Here is a 15,861-nt window from a genome sequence, read left to right as displayed (position 1 = left end):
AAAATACACACCTCCAGTAGACAAACACAAATTTATTAAAAGAAAAACATACAATGAATTAGGCAAGGGACTCAGATTCAGAATGGGAAACAAATATTGGAGAGTTGGAGTTTTCGACGCACTGTTCATGAGGGAAGGGATTGAGGTCTCATCATAGAGTCTTTCATTGAGGGAATTTGATGGGGATGATTGGATGGGACAGGGTGAATGGGCACAGGTACAAGTCGGGCAGTGGTATCGGATATTTTCTTTCACATGATTTTGTACAAATGTCATCAACTGTACAAAATTATTATTTAATTCATCCATTTTTTCAGATAAGTTTCGTAGTTCAGTTTGTGCATGTCCACTTAGGGGTTGTCTGTGGCCATCTTCTGGTTCATTGAATTGTAATTCTGGCCCACTTTCGGCATTCCCACGATGTACTATTAAAAGGAAAACAATGTTTCAGTGACACCTGAACAAATTACATCACTTTTTCTGCTTGAAAAAATGTATTCTGTACCATTAGAGTAATTTCCTTCAGTCATTTCGTCATGGGGGAAATATTCCTCTAGCCACTCCAGTGTGCTTGCCATTTCTGTGGAAAGGAAACAATACTGCTATTTCTTACAAGTTATGTATACATAACAAATTGCAATGGTACAGAAAGAAATGTAGTGCACTTACTATTTTTCAGAGGGTTTCTTCTGGAATAACTGCCAGCTGCTTCTCAGTGTATAAGTAAGGTTGCACTGATGTGATACCGCTAGGTGTACAGTTGACCATTGTGCTTTGTGCATTCCATTTTGTTGTGCAACCTATGCAACATACTTCTGGTTTCTCAAGTACAGAATTTATATATATACTTATTTTTGGATGTGGTACATATATCTGTTATTGTTTCATGTACATGTCTTTGCCCGTTGCAGGATAGAACAATGTAAGGTAACCCCTGTGCTTTTGGGCAGTGTCGATGCTGTCCGAAGTCTGTGGACATTCACAAAGTCTGCAAACTCTGTGGCTATTACAATGGGGCACGGGTGTTAGGCAGAATTATATGCAGTACCCTTTGGGAACACCACACACAATTAAGACTACAAGTGACAGTACAAATTCACCTTTGATACAAGCCTGTACTACACAGTTAAAGTGGTAGTGATGGCTGAGCAGCCAGACTTATCTCAAGAGTAAGTGAGCAGTATCAAATAGTTACACAAAGGACAGCAAGTACTACAATTCAAACAAACACTGAATCAAGGTTTTCAAGTAAAAGATTATACATTTATTTACTCTTTGGTTGTATAACATTTCACTATCATAAAGCAGTTTAAAAATCACACTCTTAATACACCACAACACTCCCAATAGGTTCCAGACAAGTTAAGCTCACAAAATGAAGTGGGAGCAAAATAGCACTCCAGACATTTAAAAGGGAGGGAAAGACAAAGTTAGACAGAAATTAAACCACACCAACAGGTAAGTACTCAAGGCTATTGAACAAGAGGAACTACAGAGATAGAATCAGGAAAAAAGGCTTTGGGCCAAAGTCAATAGATCAAAAGTCTTTTGCTCAAGATCACACGTTTCAGGGTAGTTCGTGGTAAAGTTTGTGCTATGAGTTCCGGACGAAGTTGGTCAGCAGAAAAGTTAGTTCAAAGAGAAGAGAAGGACAAGCCCTCTGATTTGAGAAAGATTTCACACACTTTCCCTGTGGTTGAACGAAACCAACAACTGGGTTAGCACAGTATCTTAAAACGGAGAAGAAGCTGCAGCTGAGGCAGACGTTCGAGGTAGTTCCTGCAGGCTCACGGTTCCTGAAGTGACTGTCGGACTGACACGAAGTAGGAAGACTGGAGGGTCTTGCACTACCCAGGGAAGAAACCAGCAGAGCAAAGCAACGAATAAAAGGTGCGCTCCTTAAAACCCAAGCAGGGCCTGACCTTCCTGGCTATCCGGCCCACTGTAGCTCTGTACAGCGAATTCGACCAGAGGAGGGGTCCTGGCTTGAAGTTTGGGCAAACGGGTTGGTCCCACCAGCTCAAGGGAAGAAGATTCCTGGAGGATCCTCTCTTGTCGTCGGATTCTGAAGATTCAGACCTGCAGCATGGCTTCACCGGGTGGTTCAGTTGTTGTAGGGGTCCTCTTCTGTCAGCTCCTCATCGGTTCTTTCATTCCAGTGGTGACTCTGCCTTTCTCGTCCCATAGACCTGCTTTTTATGCAGTTTTCCCCCATTCACACAGCCTGGCGGTCAATCACACAGCAGGGTGGCTGTCCTGGCAAGGACAGTCACCCAGCCAATCAAACAGGAGTGCGACTTGCGTTACCAAGGGAACCCATGGCAGGGTTCCAAAGACCCCTCCCTCACATCCTGCCTACCCAGACTTTCAGGCACCTTAAGGAGGGCTTCTGCGCAGAAGCCTGCAAAAAGACGACGAACAAAGGGGCCAAACCTGGTTTGGCGCGCTGGGAAAAACACGAGAAAGACTTTTACTAAAAGTAATGGAGAATAAACCCAGTAATATATTTGGTCAAGCGGGTTTATGTTCGAAGCTAATAAAATAGCCTAAAACAATACCAGGGTTATTTAATATAACCGCGGTATGAAAGATAGGGTAGTTACCACTCCCACCAGCCAAGTCTTGATGAAAAGGGAGTGAAACAGTGCTCCAAGAGAAACATACAAAAAGGGATAAGAATTAACCCTTTCCAATACTCCATATGAGATGGGGTGTACTGGGTCTGTGATTTAAAGAGACTACATAAAGTTAATGGCAACTTTACAGGTTTCTGGGAGACAATAGTCAGTCCCAGAAAAATGGAGGTAGTGGAAAGTCCAAAAGACAACACTGTGTCACTGCACTGAAGGTGCTGCGTAAAACACCCAAAAATGTTGTTCATGGAGTAGGTGAGGCTCCAGAGCCCAAGATAACACAAATGGTAAAAACACACAAAGCAAAACACATGTAAAAGTGGGGAAAAAGGCTCACACTCTTACCAGGTGAAAAAAAGAAACCCTAGAAATCCAGCAAAGCTGCTGAGGGACTCAGTAGGTAAGGGAAATTAGCCATTTATGACAATTCTCCCTAACAATCGGTGGGGGGCGGTATGATCTCAGGGACATGTAGAAAAATAATCCTGGTAAAAACCCATGAAATTCAGTGAAAAATCTTCGTTAATGGAACGTCATCGTTAAGTTGCACTATTGAAAACAAAAACTGTGGAAAAACGTTCTCAAATGCTTATTATGGTTACAAGTAAAATTGAAAAACCCCAGAAATTTGCCAGTTATGGTAAGGTAAGCAACCATAACTCAGACCACCACTGTACACTGCTAAGACTAACATCCACAACATCAACATAGCTTGCAAATTTCTGTTTTTTTTCTCGATTTTACTTGTAACTATAATAATCAATTAAGAACGTTTTTCCACTGATTTTGTTAGGTTTAATGAGTGCAACTTAACCATAACGTCCCTTTAACAAAGTTTTTTCACTGAATATATGTATAGATATATACACATAGATAAACACACTCACACATGCACAAACACATACACATTTATGTATTGGAATAAACAGTGTCAAGAAAGTTAAAAATATACCATCAAAGTAATTGTAAGGAGAAACACAGTAATGGGTTATGATATTAATTCCACCTCACTCCATGAAGCACAGCAAAGTGGACTATCAAAACAGGGAAGTACTAGGCCTATAGGGAAAGGAAATTAGGGAGGAAAGTGTGCCGGAAAGAGTGAACTTCAATTATTTATTATAGACAAATCTATATAAAATCACTTCTACGAGCTACAATTCTACTTTTTGTTCCAAAATCCACAGGGCCTCAAGGGAGGGAATAGGTGGGGAACAGGGAAAAATGTCTTAGCACAGATAGGTACCTTTAAAAGTCACTGTTTAAGAATTTGCAACATTTGTACCATAACATACCATATTTATGGAGAAAAGTTAGGAAGAGGGGAGTAGGGGGCTTGAGGGAACCCTTAAGTAGTGTTCCATCTGAAGGTTCAAGAACCGGCAGGCCTGGAAGAGTTGGATGCAAAAGAACCCCAAGGCGCACTCAAGCCAATGGAGGCCAATGGTAGATGGGGGCTGGATAATCCCACTGATCCCGGTCCCAGGTGAACCTTGAGAGGCGAAAGGGCGAGGTGATTCCTGTTTGGCTGTGGCAAGTGGACCTGCAGTTGAGGAGAAGGAGACAGAGAAGGAGAATCCTCCCTGCTATCCACCATATTACCTGTTCACCCCTCAAGGTGCGTGTGCCTTTAAGATTTGTCAGGTGACTGACTACTTAAGGCCGCCTTGGACGCCCTTGTGGCGTAAGCCCTAAGGCGAAAGGGCGAGGTGATTCCTGTTTGGCTGCTTGGCGAGTGGCCGTGGCAAGGGAAGCTTTTCCTCAAAACTACAAACTCTTACAGTGCCTGACATGATTGCCGGCATTTCAACCCTCCCATCACCACAGACTCGAGCGCAAATCAAGCGTTGTGACAGGAACAAAGATGCTATGGCACAAAGATCGAGACAATCTCAGGCTAGTCGATACTACTCCTGCGCCTCGGATCAAGAAGAAAGATCTATTCAGGTATTTGATTTAAATGCCCATATTACTACTGCTGGTGGCGCAAATCACACTACTGATCCCGAAACTGCTACTGAGATACAAGTCTTTGATGAGACAAATATTGATGCATCATGCACAGGTAACAATAACATTGTACTTGCACCACGGATTGATGCTGTGCTTGGACCGAGTGCCTCGCCGCGGCTGTCGATGCCTTACTCTGGCAGCCAGGAGGGGCGGGGTGACTGCTTGATGAGTTGGAGCTGTGCCGGCGTCCTTGTGTGCTTGGCCGCACGGGCTGCCGAGCTTGTCGGCGAGTACGGTGTACCCGGGCCAGGGAGCAAGGGTGAGGTGGCTAACGCAGTTCCACCGCTGGTTGTTCTTCCGGGTTTGGGCTGTGAGGATACTGGGGGGCCTCTGGGACTTGATGCCATGCGGCAGCTCCTCGTTGTGGCTGCTGTCTGTGTTCCGCCACGGGTCCGCTGCCTTGAGGTGACGCGACCGTATGGCGTTGAGGCTGTGCTTGCAGCTGCCGATGCGGTGAACATCCCCGGGGACTCCGGAGGCTCGAGCGGGGCAGATGTGGTGCCACCATTGCCGCGTGTGCCAGACCCATTGATCCCTGCTGTTCTCTGTGTTCAGTCTACTCCGGTGGAGGTGCTTGGTACTGCACCTTCATCGGATGACCGTATTCCTGCGTGTAAAGACGCACACGCTTTCTCAAATGCTGCCTCTTCAGTCCTTAGTACTGCCATGATGCAGAACCCCGGATCGACAGCAGTAGGCAGTTCTGAGCGGAGAAATTCTCTGGAGGTGGTAAATAGGGTGCTAGAGAACCTGCTCCAAATAAACAAAGCACGTTCTCCAAAACACCTATCTGAACCTATTTTAGAAAATGAAGGTGGCACTAGAATATCCTTAAAGAGACATAATCATAATCTCTTGAATCCTAATGAGGATATCTGGCCAAGGGTCACATACAAACGCCCGAGGATAAGTGAAGGGCATTCTATTCATGAGCCGAATCAGACTTCTCCATTGACAGTGCTTGACTCTCAAAAGCGACTTTCTAGTAATCGGAACACGCATGTCTTAAATCAACACGATGCATTAAATACATCTGACTTGAGACCGAGTACTGCTTCAGTCTCAGATGATTCTTCAACATCTGACTCTTCATTTGTGGATCGCCCTTTCCCAAAAGTAACGAGGTCTAATATGACCATGCCTCAACAAAAACAATTTACAAAATACTTATCTCATAGCCTGCGGGCTCAAAAGCCTAGATGTGACCACGTGCCATTTAATGAATTACAAGCTTTATTAACCTCTTCAATGGCCATCTCAATGGTGCCATTCACAAAGCTATATGAGTCTATTAATGACAGTACTAAAGATTTAACAACCCTGGTAGCTTTAATGAACTCTAAACTGATACACCTGGAGGAATTGCAGTCAAGACAAAGTAACACGCAAGAAAAAGCAATTCACAAAATGATGACATTACTCTGATCTGTGAATGACCAAAAAAGAAATGATGCCCTTGACAAAAAACTACTGGCAGACGTTTCTAAAGAGGCTTTGGCGCTGTTTCGCCACTACCATCGGGCCGCATCTCTGACATCTCAAACTACAGATGCAATGGTCCTAGTTCCACTTTCCAATTTTAGCACTGGCAAAGGACGCACAGTCCACTTGCACTGATCAAGAAGAGGTCTTCGATGCCTCAAAACGTAATCCTGCTCCGCCGATTGCGGGAACGGCCACAAATGATTCTATTGTAAGGGCGCGAAAATCAAAGGAAGGAAGAACTCTAAGTGCAGAAACTATTACTGGCAAGACGAAATCATCAGTCACCTGTGAGTCGCCTACGAACAGCGAAACCATTAATCTAGACGACGTAGTCACTACTGTCCCGACTGAATTTGCGGCTGACACTTCCTTCAACAGTGCCTTTCTGCAGGCAAGAAGCACAGGTAATTTGGCCCAACTTAGCGTGCAAGTTGCACCATCTTCAACAGATTTGAATGTTGTAATAACATCTACCACTAAAGAAGTGGCTGTTGAGACAACTCGTCCTAAAACAGCCGATTTGTTTTCCATCTTTAATGATGGCTCTCATCCTACTTCGTTAACAACAAAACCGATTCAGCCTCAAAAACAACAAACAAAGAAATCTAAAAACCTTCCAGGGAGGAAGATGAATCGAGCTTGTGGGGCCCGAAAACTTTTACTGAACATTAAAGTGGTACAACTTGTAGAGAAGGTAAAAGCACCTATTATTGGTCTTCCTTTAAGAGGTGCCTGAAAATAATACTCCAACGATTGTTCCACCACCTACATCAACAGAGAAGTAAGTCATCTGGATCGACGATGCCTTGCATGAAAGCTCGGAGGAATTGTTGGATCTATCTGTTTATAACGATTCAGACTGCGAGAACAGCGAGCAGCCGCTGGCCCGGTCTGTAGGGATGGCTGCATCAGATAGTCCAAAACTACATGAACCACAAGAAAGGTTACACTTACTTTGCCAGTTGATAATGGGGCTGCGCTACCTAAGAAAACCGCGCTCACTTCCTCTGACGGGATGACTAACGCCAGAGATGTGATTAACAGTGAAAGAAGATGCTCAATTATTGTTGAAAACTCTACTGACGTGGCAAACAACACACTGCCGTTAAGTCCCGTGTTCCATACCCTACAAGAAAAAGGGGCTCTATCTAGGGATAATCTAGAGGGAACCACCGTATCTATTATGAAGCCTGACCAACTGCCATCCGCTGGGGCAAGTGTTGGTCATGAGATGCCTGACGGTAATGATTCAATGCTACCACTAAAACGCCCACCACACATGCCCAAGGTCAAACAAATTACGGAGAGATTTGTCAAGTCCACTGCTACAACAAAATCTCAGAAAAACAAAACTCATGAAATCAATATCCCTGTATCAAAGATCTTGATTGAGAGAATTGACTCTTGTGATAGTCTGATCTTGAATCGCACAAATGTTATAAAGCTGCTACACCATATTTCCCAATTATGAGCATTGAGCTCTCAGGACGTAAAAATTGTAGAGTTCCCTGATGAAAAACGGAACGACAAGGTGATCTTGCATCTAGCATTAAACATCATTGCAGGAGCGATCTTAGAGACTGCAGACGCCTTATTTTCATTGGGTTTTGAAGCTTACAGGTTCAACGACTCAACACTGAAATATGTTACGGAATCAACGTCACCTCACCGACTCTCTCACACGAGAGAAGGAATTCCTGACTCAACTACTCAGAAGGAGCACTTTGATGACCCACATAACATCAAGAAGGTAGCCGACAAGCAAAATCTTGATTCTCAGAAACCACATGGCATCTTAAAATTTTGGTTGCCGAAGGTCTCGTTTTCTGAAACTCATCTGGATGCTTTGAGTAGTAAGATGGACATTATTAGAATCACCATAAACGGAAGAATCAATTGTAAGACCACCGCAAACACTCCATCAAGCAGCCCGATGATTAAGGATCAACTGGATAATTGGAACTGGCTGGCAAAATCCTTAAACAAAAACAGATTAAGTTAATGCCAGAGTGAGGAATCCAATCCATCCTGCATGTTTATATCATGGAACACGAGAGGATTTGTACATCTGCTTAATTCAAACTGGCTGCAAGAAATCCATGTAGCTTGCTTGCAAGAGACATGCATGAGTACCCTACCTGTGGTCTCTGAATTTGATGGCGTCATCAATCCAGCCATTATACTAGAAAAGGGTTGTCCATGGCAGGGTTGGTTACGCTTATTAGGAGATCATCGGGCTACCACTTTTTGAATTCGACAAACTACTCCTCTTACATCCAGGTGTCTGAGATTGGGAAACACCATGACTTAAAGGCTTGCTTGGATCGCATACATATTATAAACATATATTGTAATCATGACAGGGCAGGCTCGTCTTCCTTTATAGATCAAATTTCAACAATTATTTACGACTTGATGGAAGCTACACAACCAATAAACTTAATAATCTGTGGTGACATTAACATAGACTTCTTTAAACCATTAAAACCACAAAAAGCAAACATTGCAAAGGAATGGCTAGAAGAATTAAGAGCTCGGGACTTATCGATGCTAAATGGATGTACTCTTGGAGACATTCCACATGGTGCAACGTGGCATCGAGGCGATTTATCATCCACCATTGACTATATGTTTGTATCGGATGCCCTTCATTCCCGAGTCAAATCTTTAAAGGTGGTCCACATGCTTAATAGCGATCATGACATGTTAAAAATGGAGTTCGTAATTGCTAATAATAAGCCTGGTTTAGAGTGGGAACCACAGGTTGAGGGGTAGAATAAGATTGCGATTGAACACAAACGAAGTGGTAAACTTATCAGAGCAATTTCACAGAGATGGTACAACAGTGGAATATACAACGCTGTTATCTGTGTTCAAATCAAAGAATATAGGGCTCAAAAATGTGTCATTCAAAAATAGCCATTGTTTCGATTTAGAGGTGCTAAAGAGGAAGCATCTAATGCGCTCGATAATCCATAAAAACAAAATGCTTCCGATTAATGTAAGAATAGCGAAAAACAAGCTGGCGAAACAAAACTATAAAAACTGGTTAAAAGGTCACAGGCACCTATTGGTACAAGAGGACGCAGAGAAGATGCTGACGTACTTGAAAAAAAAAATAGTGGAGACTTCTGGCGTATTATTAACAATCTCGAAGCACCTCAAATGGCACTCCAAGCCTGCATGGTGAAAGAAGCTGAGTGGCAGTCACATTATGAGACTCTCTACAGTATACCGGACGTCACTCCAATTCTATCTACCCTACTGGAAGCATCGTGGGACACATACTCTTCTAAAGAAGATATTATGGCCATTATAAAAAAAGCAAACAACTCCAGGGCCCCTGGACCAGAGAGTCTAATAAACTTCACAATCAAACAACACCCTGAAATCTGGGCGGAGGTGGGTCTGGAGTTGTTTGACACGATAAGAATACAACAGCAGACTCCGAGGTCCTGGAAATCGGCTATAATTGTGCCCATCTTTAAGAAGGGAAACAGAGCCTGCCCTAAAAACTACCGTCCGGTGGCACTGTTAGACATTCTTGGTCAAATCTACGCTACAGTGCTACAAAGAAAATTGATTGAATGGTCGAAAAAGGCAAATAGGGTGGATACAAGACAAGCTGGGTTTGTCAAACACGTTGGATGTTCGTTGAACTTACTTATTCTGAACTTGTTGAAGATGGAGGCCATACGTACTAACACCAAAGTTTACCTTGCCTTCATCGATTTTTCCCACGCATTTGACACCATCAACCGTATACGACTAAATCAAACAGGAATGCTCTCCAACAAGATCAAGACGTTTAAGGGAGAGAAGCAGGGCTGCCCATTGGCCGCCGCTATTTTTAGCCTCTTCATATCTGACATTGGAGACACCATAAATTCTGTTTGATCTTTTCCTCCCAAACTCCATATGTCGCACATTAGCTGGCTGCTATACGCAGACGATTTGATCATACTAGATATAACAGCGATCGGCCTACAACAACGCTGGATGCAGTACACAAATACGTGACCACGAACCAACTAGAGATCAATACCTCTAAATGTGAAATTCTGGTGCTCAACAACTTGAAGTCTGTTCGAAACAAAACCAAAAGTAAAACCAAATGGAAACTGGGTCACAATTTGATAGTGTCATGATCTCTGCTTCCAAAGGGTCAGGACTTACCCAACTCCCTTGGAAGCAGACCCATAACCCCGATTCCGGGTGCCGGCCAGTCCCAATTGGGACCTTTTGGACCCTGTCCTGGCGCCAGTGGCACCAGGCTCATAAATATGCCCAGTCCCAGCGCTGGAAGCGCCGGGCTCATAATGCTTGGGTGGACTTACCTGCAGCAGACCATGCTGCTTACTTACCTGCCAGTTGAGCCCCTGATCCTCTTCTGTTTGGGACTACTTTTCCTGTTGGGTGGGGCAGGAGCCACTCCCTAGGTTCAGAACACTGGAACTCTTCTGGAAAGCAGGAACTCTTTTTCTTACCTAGGCGAGGCCGTGGAAGGAGACACCTAAGCACTACAGGAGGCTATTTAAACCACACCCGATGGATGAATCTTGCTTTGCGTTATTCTGCATTCTCTGCATCTTCTGATCCTGTGCCTAAGGGAACAAAGGCTTACCATCCTGGAATCCAGTCTTCAGCAGCACCTTTAGAGACAAAGAAAGAACAGGTTAGCACTACGGTCTTCAGTGGCAGCGCATCTCTTACCTGGTCCAGCGGCTGTCACCAACGCCTCGCGCTGCATACCTGCATCTGAAAGACAAAGGCTTACCGACTCTTCGCACGCTCCGGAGGTCTTCGTGCTGCATTCCCGCATCTGAAAGACAATAGAAGGTGCGTTTAGAGACATTGGGCAACTTTACTACTCACGTGCCATCACTCCTTCCCACGCCGAAATAAGCGGGTATCCCAGCACCCTTCAGCTTCTCTAAAGCTCCGAACTTGTACCTGCAAGGTAAAAGAGACAGTTAGTGCGCATCGTGAAGCAGGCAACAAGCGCTCACTTACGTGCTTCCAAGCGCTTCTATTCCTCACGCGGGTTCGATCCTCAACTCTCTTCAGCCCGCCATCCGCCATCGCCGGAACCCTGCAAAACAAGAGGTATCATTACAAAAGAACTTTACATAAGTCAAAAGCCATACTCACGTGCTCCTCGGCACCGCTCCACAGCAGCTACGCCTTACGCACTTAAAGACTTTTAAGAGATTTGAAGTGCCCAGAACTTACCGTTCGTGCAGTAAACGACGGACAGCAGTCCTCTGCGGTCAAGAGGCCTGCATCCTTATCCAGTGAAGAAACTGGTTACGGCACCCTGCCCCCGAGGCAGATGGAGAGCTCGGCGTTCACCTACCTAAGATGAGATCGTTAACCTTTGGGGTCCTACAGGAGAAGAGAAAGGGAAGAGGAGAGAGGCACCCAATAACCCCAGTTCATTAATCCCATATTTTCTATCTGCAGACATCTTACTCTCCGAGTTAGACACACAGTGCACAGAGGTCCAGCCCGAGGAACCAACCGTGTGTTACACATCACCTTTGAAGACATGGCATTCACCCAGTCAAGACCGGCGCCTCTGCGGGAATCAGGTGAGCGTTACAGAACGCAAAGCCCACCGCAAAACTCCCACCCAGGCGCTATGGAAACCTCGGATACCGACCAGCTAGCCCAGTTACTTGGGGAACTAAGAGCAGAAGTGCATGCAGCCCGCCAGGAAACGAATGCTCTAAGAAGGGAACTGATTATTTCCAAGGAGCGAACAGATGATCTCGCTAGACAATTGCTACAGTCACAAGCCGGACAAACTCAGTTGCCCGCATCAGGGGCAAATCATCCTTCAACATCCCCTACGAACCCAGTGCAGATCAACCTACCCGGGAATGTGCCTCTGGCTCCGCCTGAACGATTTTCTGGGGACCCAAAAAGGTTTGCAGTATTCATTAATCAGAGCCGCTTGCACTTCTTATGCCGGCCAGCAGCCTTCCCAACAGATCAAGCTAAGGTAGCTTTTGTGCTTTCGTACCTCAGTGGCAGTGCGGCAGTTTGGTCGATCCCTCTAGTTAATCAGGATGATCCGGTTCTCCATGATTTTCAAGCTTTTCAGCTCAGCATGGAAAAACTGTTCGCAAGACATTCACTGGGGCAGGCCTTGGACAATGAGCTCCTTTCATTACGACAGGGTAATCAAGACCTTTTGGCTTATATTGCGTCTTTCAACAGACTGATAGTGGAAACCCAATGGCCTGAGGACAAAAGGATTACGCTGTTTTATAGAGGTCTACGTGGAGAGCTCAAAGATGTGTTAGCCCAAGTAGTGAATCCCCCGCAAGACTGCTCGGACTATATTGACTTAGTCGTTCAAATAGACCACAGACTACAGAACAGGAAGGCCGATCATTCCAAGTTTGATGCTCGAGTGTTTTCCAAACCACCAACTCCTATCAAAGGAGCAGACTCCGGGGAACCCATGCAAATAGGGGGCCTGAAAGGACCACTAACCCAAAAGGAGCGGGAAAGGAGAAAACAGCTGCAATTATGCCTCTATTGCGGAAACTCGGGGCACTTTCTTCGAGACTGTCCGGTGAAACCAGCCAAGAAGGCAGTAGGAGCTGCAGTTACCAGGGTCACAAACTCTGAGCAGGGAAACAACCTTGCCCGACAAGAATAGAGGTCCTCTTGCCGAGCGTTAAAACCAGTTCCGTGACCTCGCATTTCGTGATACCTAAGGTCCTCATTAGCCCTGAACGTCCGGATCGATTACATGCGATTGAAGCTTACGTCGACAGCGGTGCCATCGGCAATTATGTGGATCATGAAATGGTATTGAGGATGAATCTGACTCTTTGTCCAAAGGCTGTAAAGGACGTCATTACTACGGTGGATGGTACGGAGATAGCTTACGGACCAGTAACGCATACCACCCAAGAAGTGATGTTAGTAAGTCAAGATGGACACTATGAGAAGATCGTGTTCGATGTGATCAAGGCCCCTCAGTTCCAGATTATTCTAGGAATTCCTTGGTTAGAGAAGCACAATCCTCAGATCGATTGGCGAGCAAGAACGGTTCAGTTTCCAGAATGTGTCTCCATTTGTTACCCTCGATCTGATGTTGCACTGGCAGCAATTTCTTCGGAGGTTCCCCAGTTACCTCCCGAATACCTAGAATTCCAAGATGTCTTCCGGAAGGATCAAGCTAACTCTCTACCTCCTCATAGGTCTTATGACTGTCAGATAGACCTGATACCTGGATTTACCCCTCCTTGTAGTAGAATTTATGCCCTCACCGAGCCTGAGAATCTTCACCTCCGACAATACCTGGATCAATACCTAGCGAATGGGTTTATCCGTCCTTCCAAGTCCCCTGCTTCCTCAGCTTTGTTCTTCGTTCCAAAAAAAGAAGGGGACCTTAGAACTTGTATAGATTTTCGCGCCCTGAACCAGATCACCGTTAAGAATAGATATCCGTTACCTTTGATCCCTGTACTCCTGGACCAAGTCAGAAAAGCATGCATATATACAAAGCTGGATCTTAGAGGAGCCTACCACTTGGTACGAGTAAAAGAGGGCGATGAATGGAAGACGGCCTTCCGCACCAAGTATGGGCTATTTGAATATCAGGTCATGCCCTTCGGACTTTGCAATGCCCCGGCCGCCTTTCAATATTTTATGAACGACGTCCTCAGAGAGCTCATAGATGTGTGTGTCGTTGTCTATATTGACGACATCCTCGTTTATTCTTCATCGGAAAATGAACATCGGAAACACGTGAAAATGGTCCTCGAGAGGTTGCGTCAACACAAACTTTTCGCTAAGTTGGAAAAATGTGTTTTCAACGTGACTGAAGTTGAATTCTTGGGATTCATATTATCACCTATGGGAGTGCGTATGGATTCAAAGAAGGTCGATGCAATTCTCAAGTGGCCTTCGCCATCCTCCGTAAAAGGTGTTCAAAGCATGTTAGGCTTCGCTAACTTTTACCGCAGGTTTATCCCCGAATTCTCTCGAATAGTCCAGCCCATCACCACCCTGTTAAAGAAAAACAAACGTTTTGAATGGTCTACCGAGGCGGAACAAGCTTTCCAGAATTTGAAGACTAAATTTATCTCTGCACCGATCTTAAAACATCCTCGCCCAGAACTCCCCTACATTGTTGAAACTGATGCTTCGAGTCTTGCCATGGGAGCAGTTTTATCACAAAAGGACCCAGTAACCAATCAGTTGCATCCCGTGGCATTTTGGTCCCGCAAATTCTCGCCTCCTGAAATCAATTACACTATTACTGATAAGGAACTTCTGGCTATCAAGTCAGCCTTTAAGGCTTGGCGGCATTATCTTCTGGGGGCCCGACACACTGTTACTGTGATCACAGATCACCGTAACCTGGAATATTTGAAAACCGCGAAAGCTCAATCCTCTAGGCAACTCTGTTGGGCACTATTCTTTGCCGAGTTTGACTTCATAATTACCTACCGACCTGGTACGAAAAACGGTAAAGCTGACGCCCTTTCTCGGATGGGAGTGGAAGAACACTTGATCAATCCTAAACCTGTACCTATCATTCCCGAACAAAGAATTCTGGGTGTAATCGCCAAACAATCCATTGAAGAAGTTAAGGATAAGGCCAGGCAACTGGTAACTCCAGCAGACATACAGAATTGGCATCTGCAGGGAAAGGACTTTACGGTGAAGGACAATCTATTGTATTTCCAAGGACGGTTATACCTGCCCAGCACAGATTTACAGAAAAAGGTAATCTCCTGTTATCACGATTCTTTAATGGAAGGACATCCCGGTATGGCCAAAACCTCGGAAAAGATCAAGCGCTACTTCTGGTGGCCGTCTTGGAAAAAAGATATCAGAGACTTTATAATGTCCTGTGGAGTATGCGCCCAAAACAAGAGTCAAAAGGAAAAACCAGCCGGCATCTTACGCCCTATTGACATCCCACCTCGCCCTTGGCATACGCTTTCTATGGACTTCATCACCGATCTACCTCCATGCTCTGGATACAATACGATCTTAGTAATCGTGGACCTATTCTCCAAGATGGCACACTTCATTCCACTCAAAGGCTTACCATCAGCAGCAACTCTGGCCCGAGAATTTCTCGAAAACATCGTCCGACTGCACGGTTTTCCTTCGGTTCTAATTTCGGATTGAGGAAGTCAATTTATTTCTCATTTTTGGCGAAGTTGCTGTCGGTCGGCTCAAATTGATGTGAGACCTTCGACCAGCCACCACCCCCAAACCGACGGACAAACCGAGAGGACCAATCAAACTCTGAACTGTATTTACGCTGCATGCTGCAACAAACTGAAAAAACTTGGAAAGATATCCTTTGGATAGCCGAATATGCCTACAATAACTCTGTCCACTCGGGAACCGGGAAGACCCCGTTCTTTCTTTTATACGGTAGTCACCCTCGAACCTCGGATTTGGATCCACTCCAAGATCTTGGAACACCAGCAGTAGACCACCTGCATTCTACTATCACCCAAGCCTTTAAGGAAGCTGTTTCTCACCTTCAAAGGGCTAAAGAACAATACAAGAAAGGAGCAGACCAACATCGGAAGGAAGCCCCTGTAACGCTCACCTGATTCCCGTAGAGGCGCCGGTCTTGACTGGGCGTATACCGTATCTTCAATGGTGATGCGTAACACACAGCTGGCTCTTTGGGCTGGACCTCTGTGCACTGTATGTTTGACTCGAACTGCCCCCATGGCAAGGC

Source organism: Ambystoma mexicanum, chromosome 9 (assembly GCF_040938575.1).
Source record: "Ambystoma mexicanum isolate Mex_15411 chromosome 9, UKY_AmexF1_1, whole genome shotgun sequence".
Lineage (NCBI taxonomy): Eukaryota > Metazoa > Chordata > Amphibia > Caudata > Ambystomatidae > Ambystoma > Ambystoma mexicanum.
The sequence above is the reverse complement of the archived record's forward strand: the minus strand, read 5'-3'. Positions refer to the sequence as shown.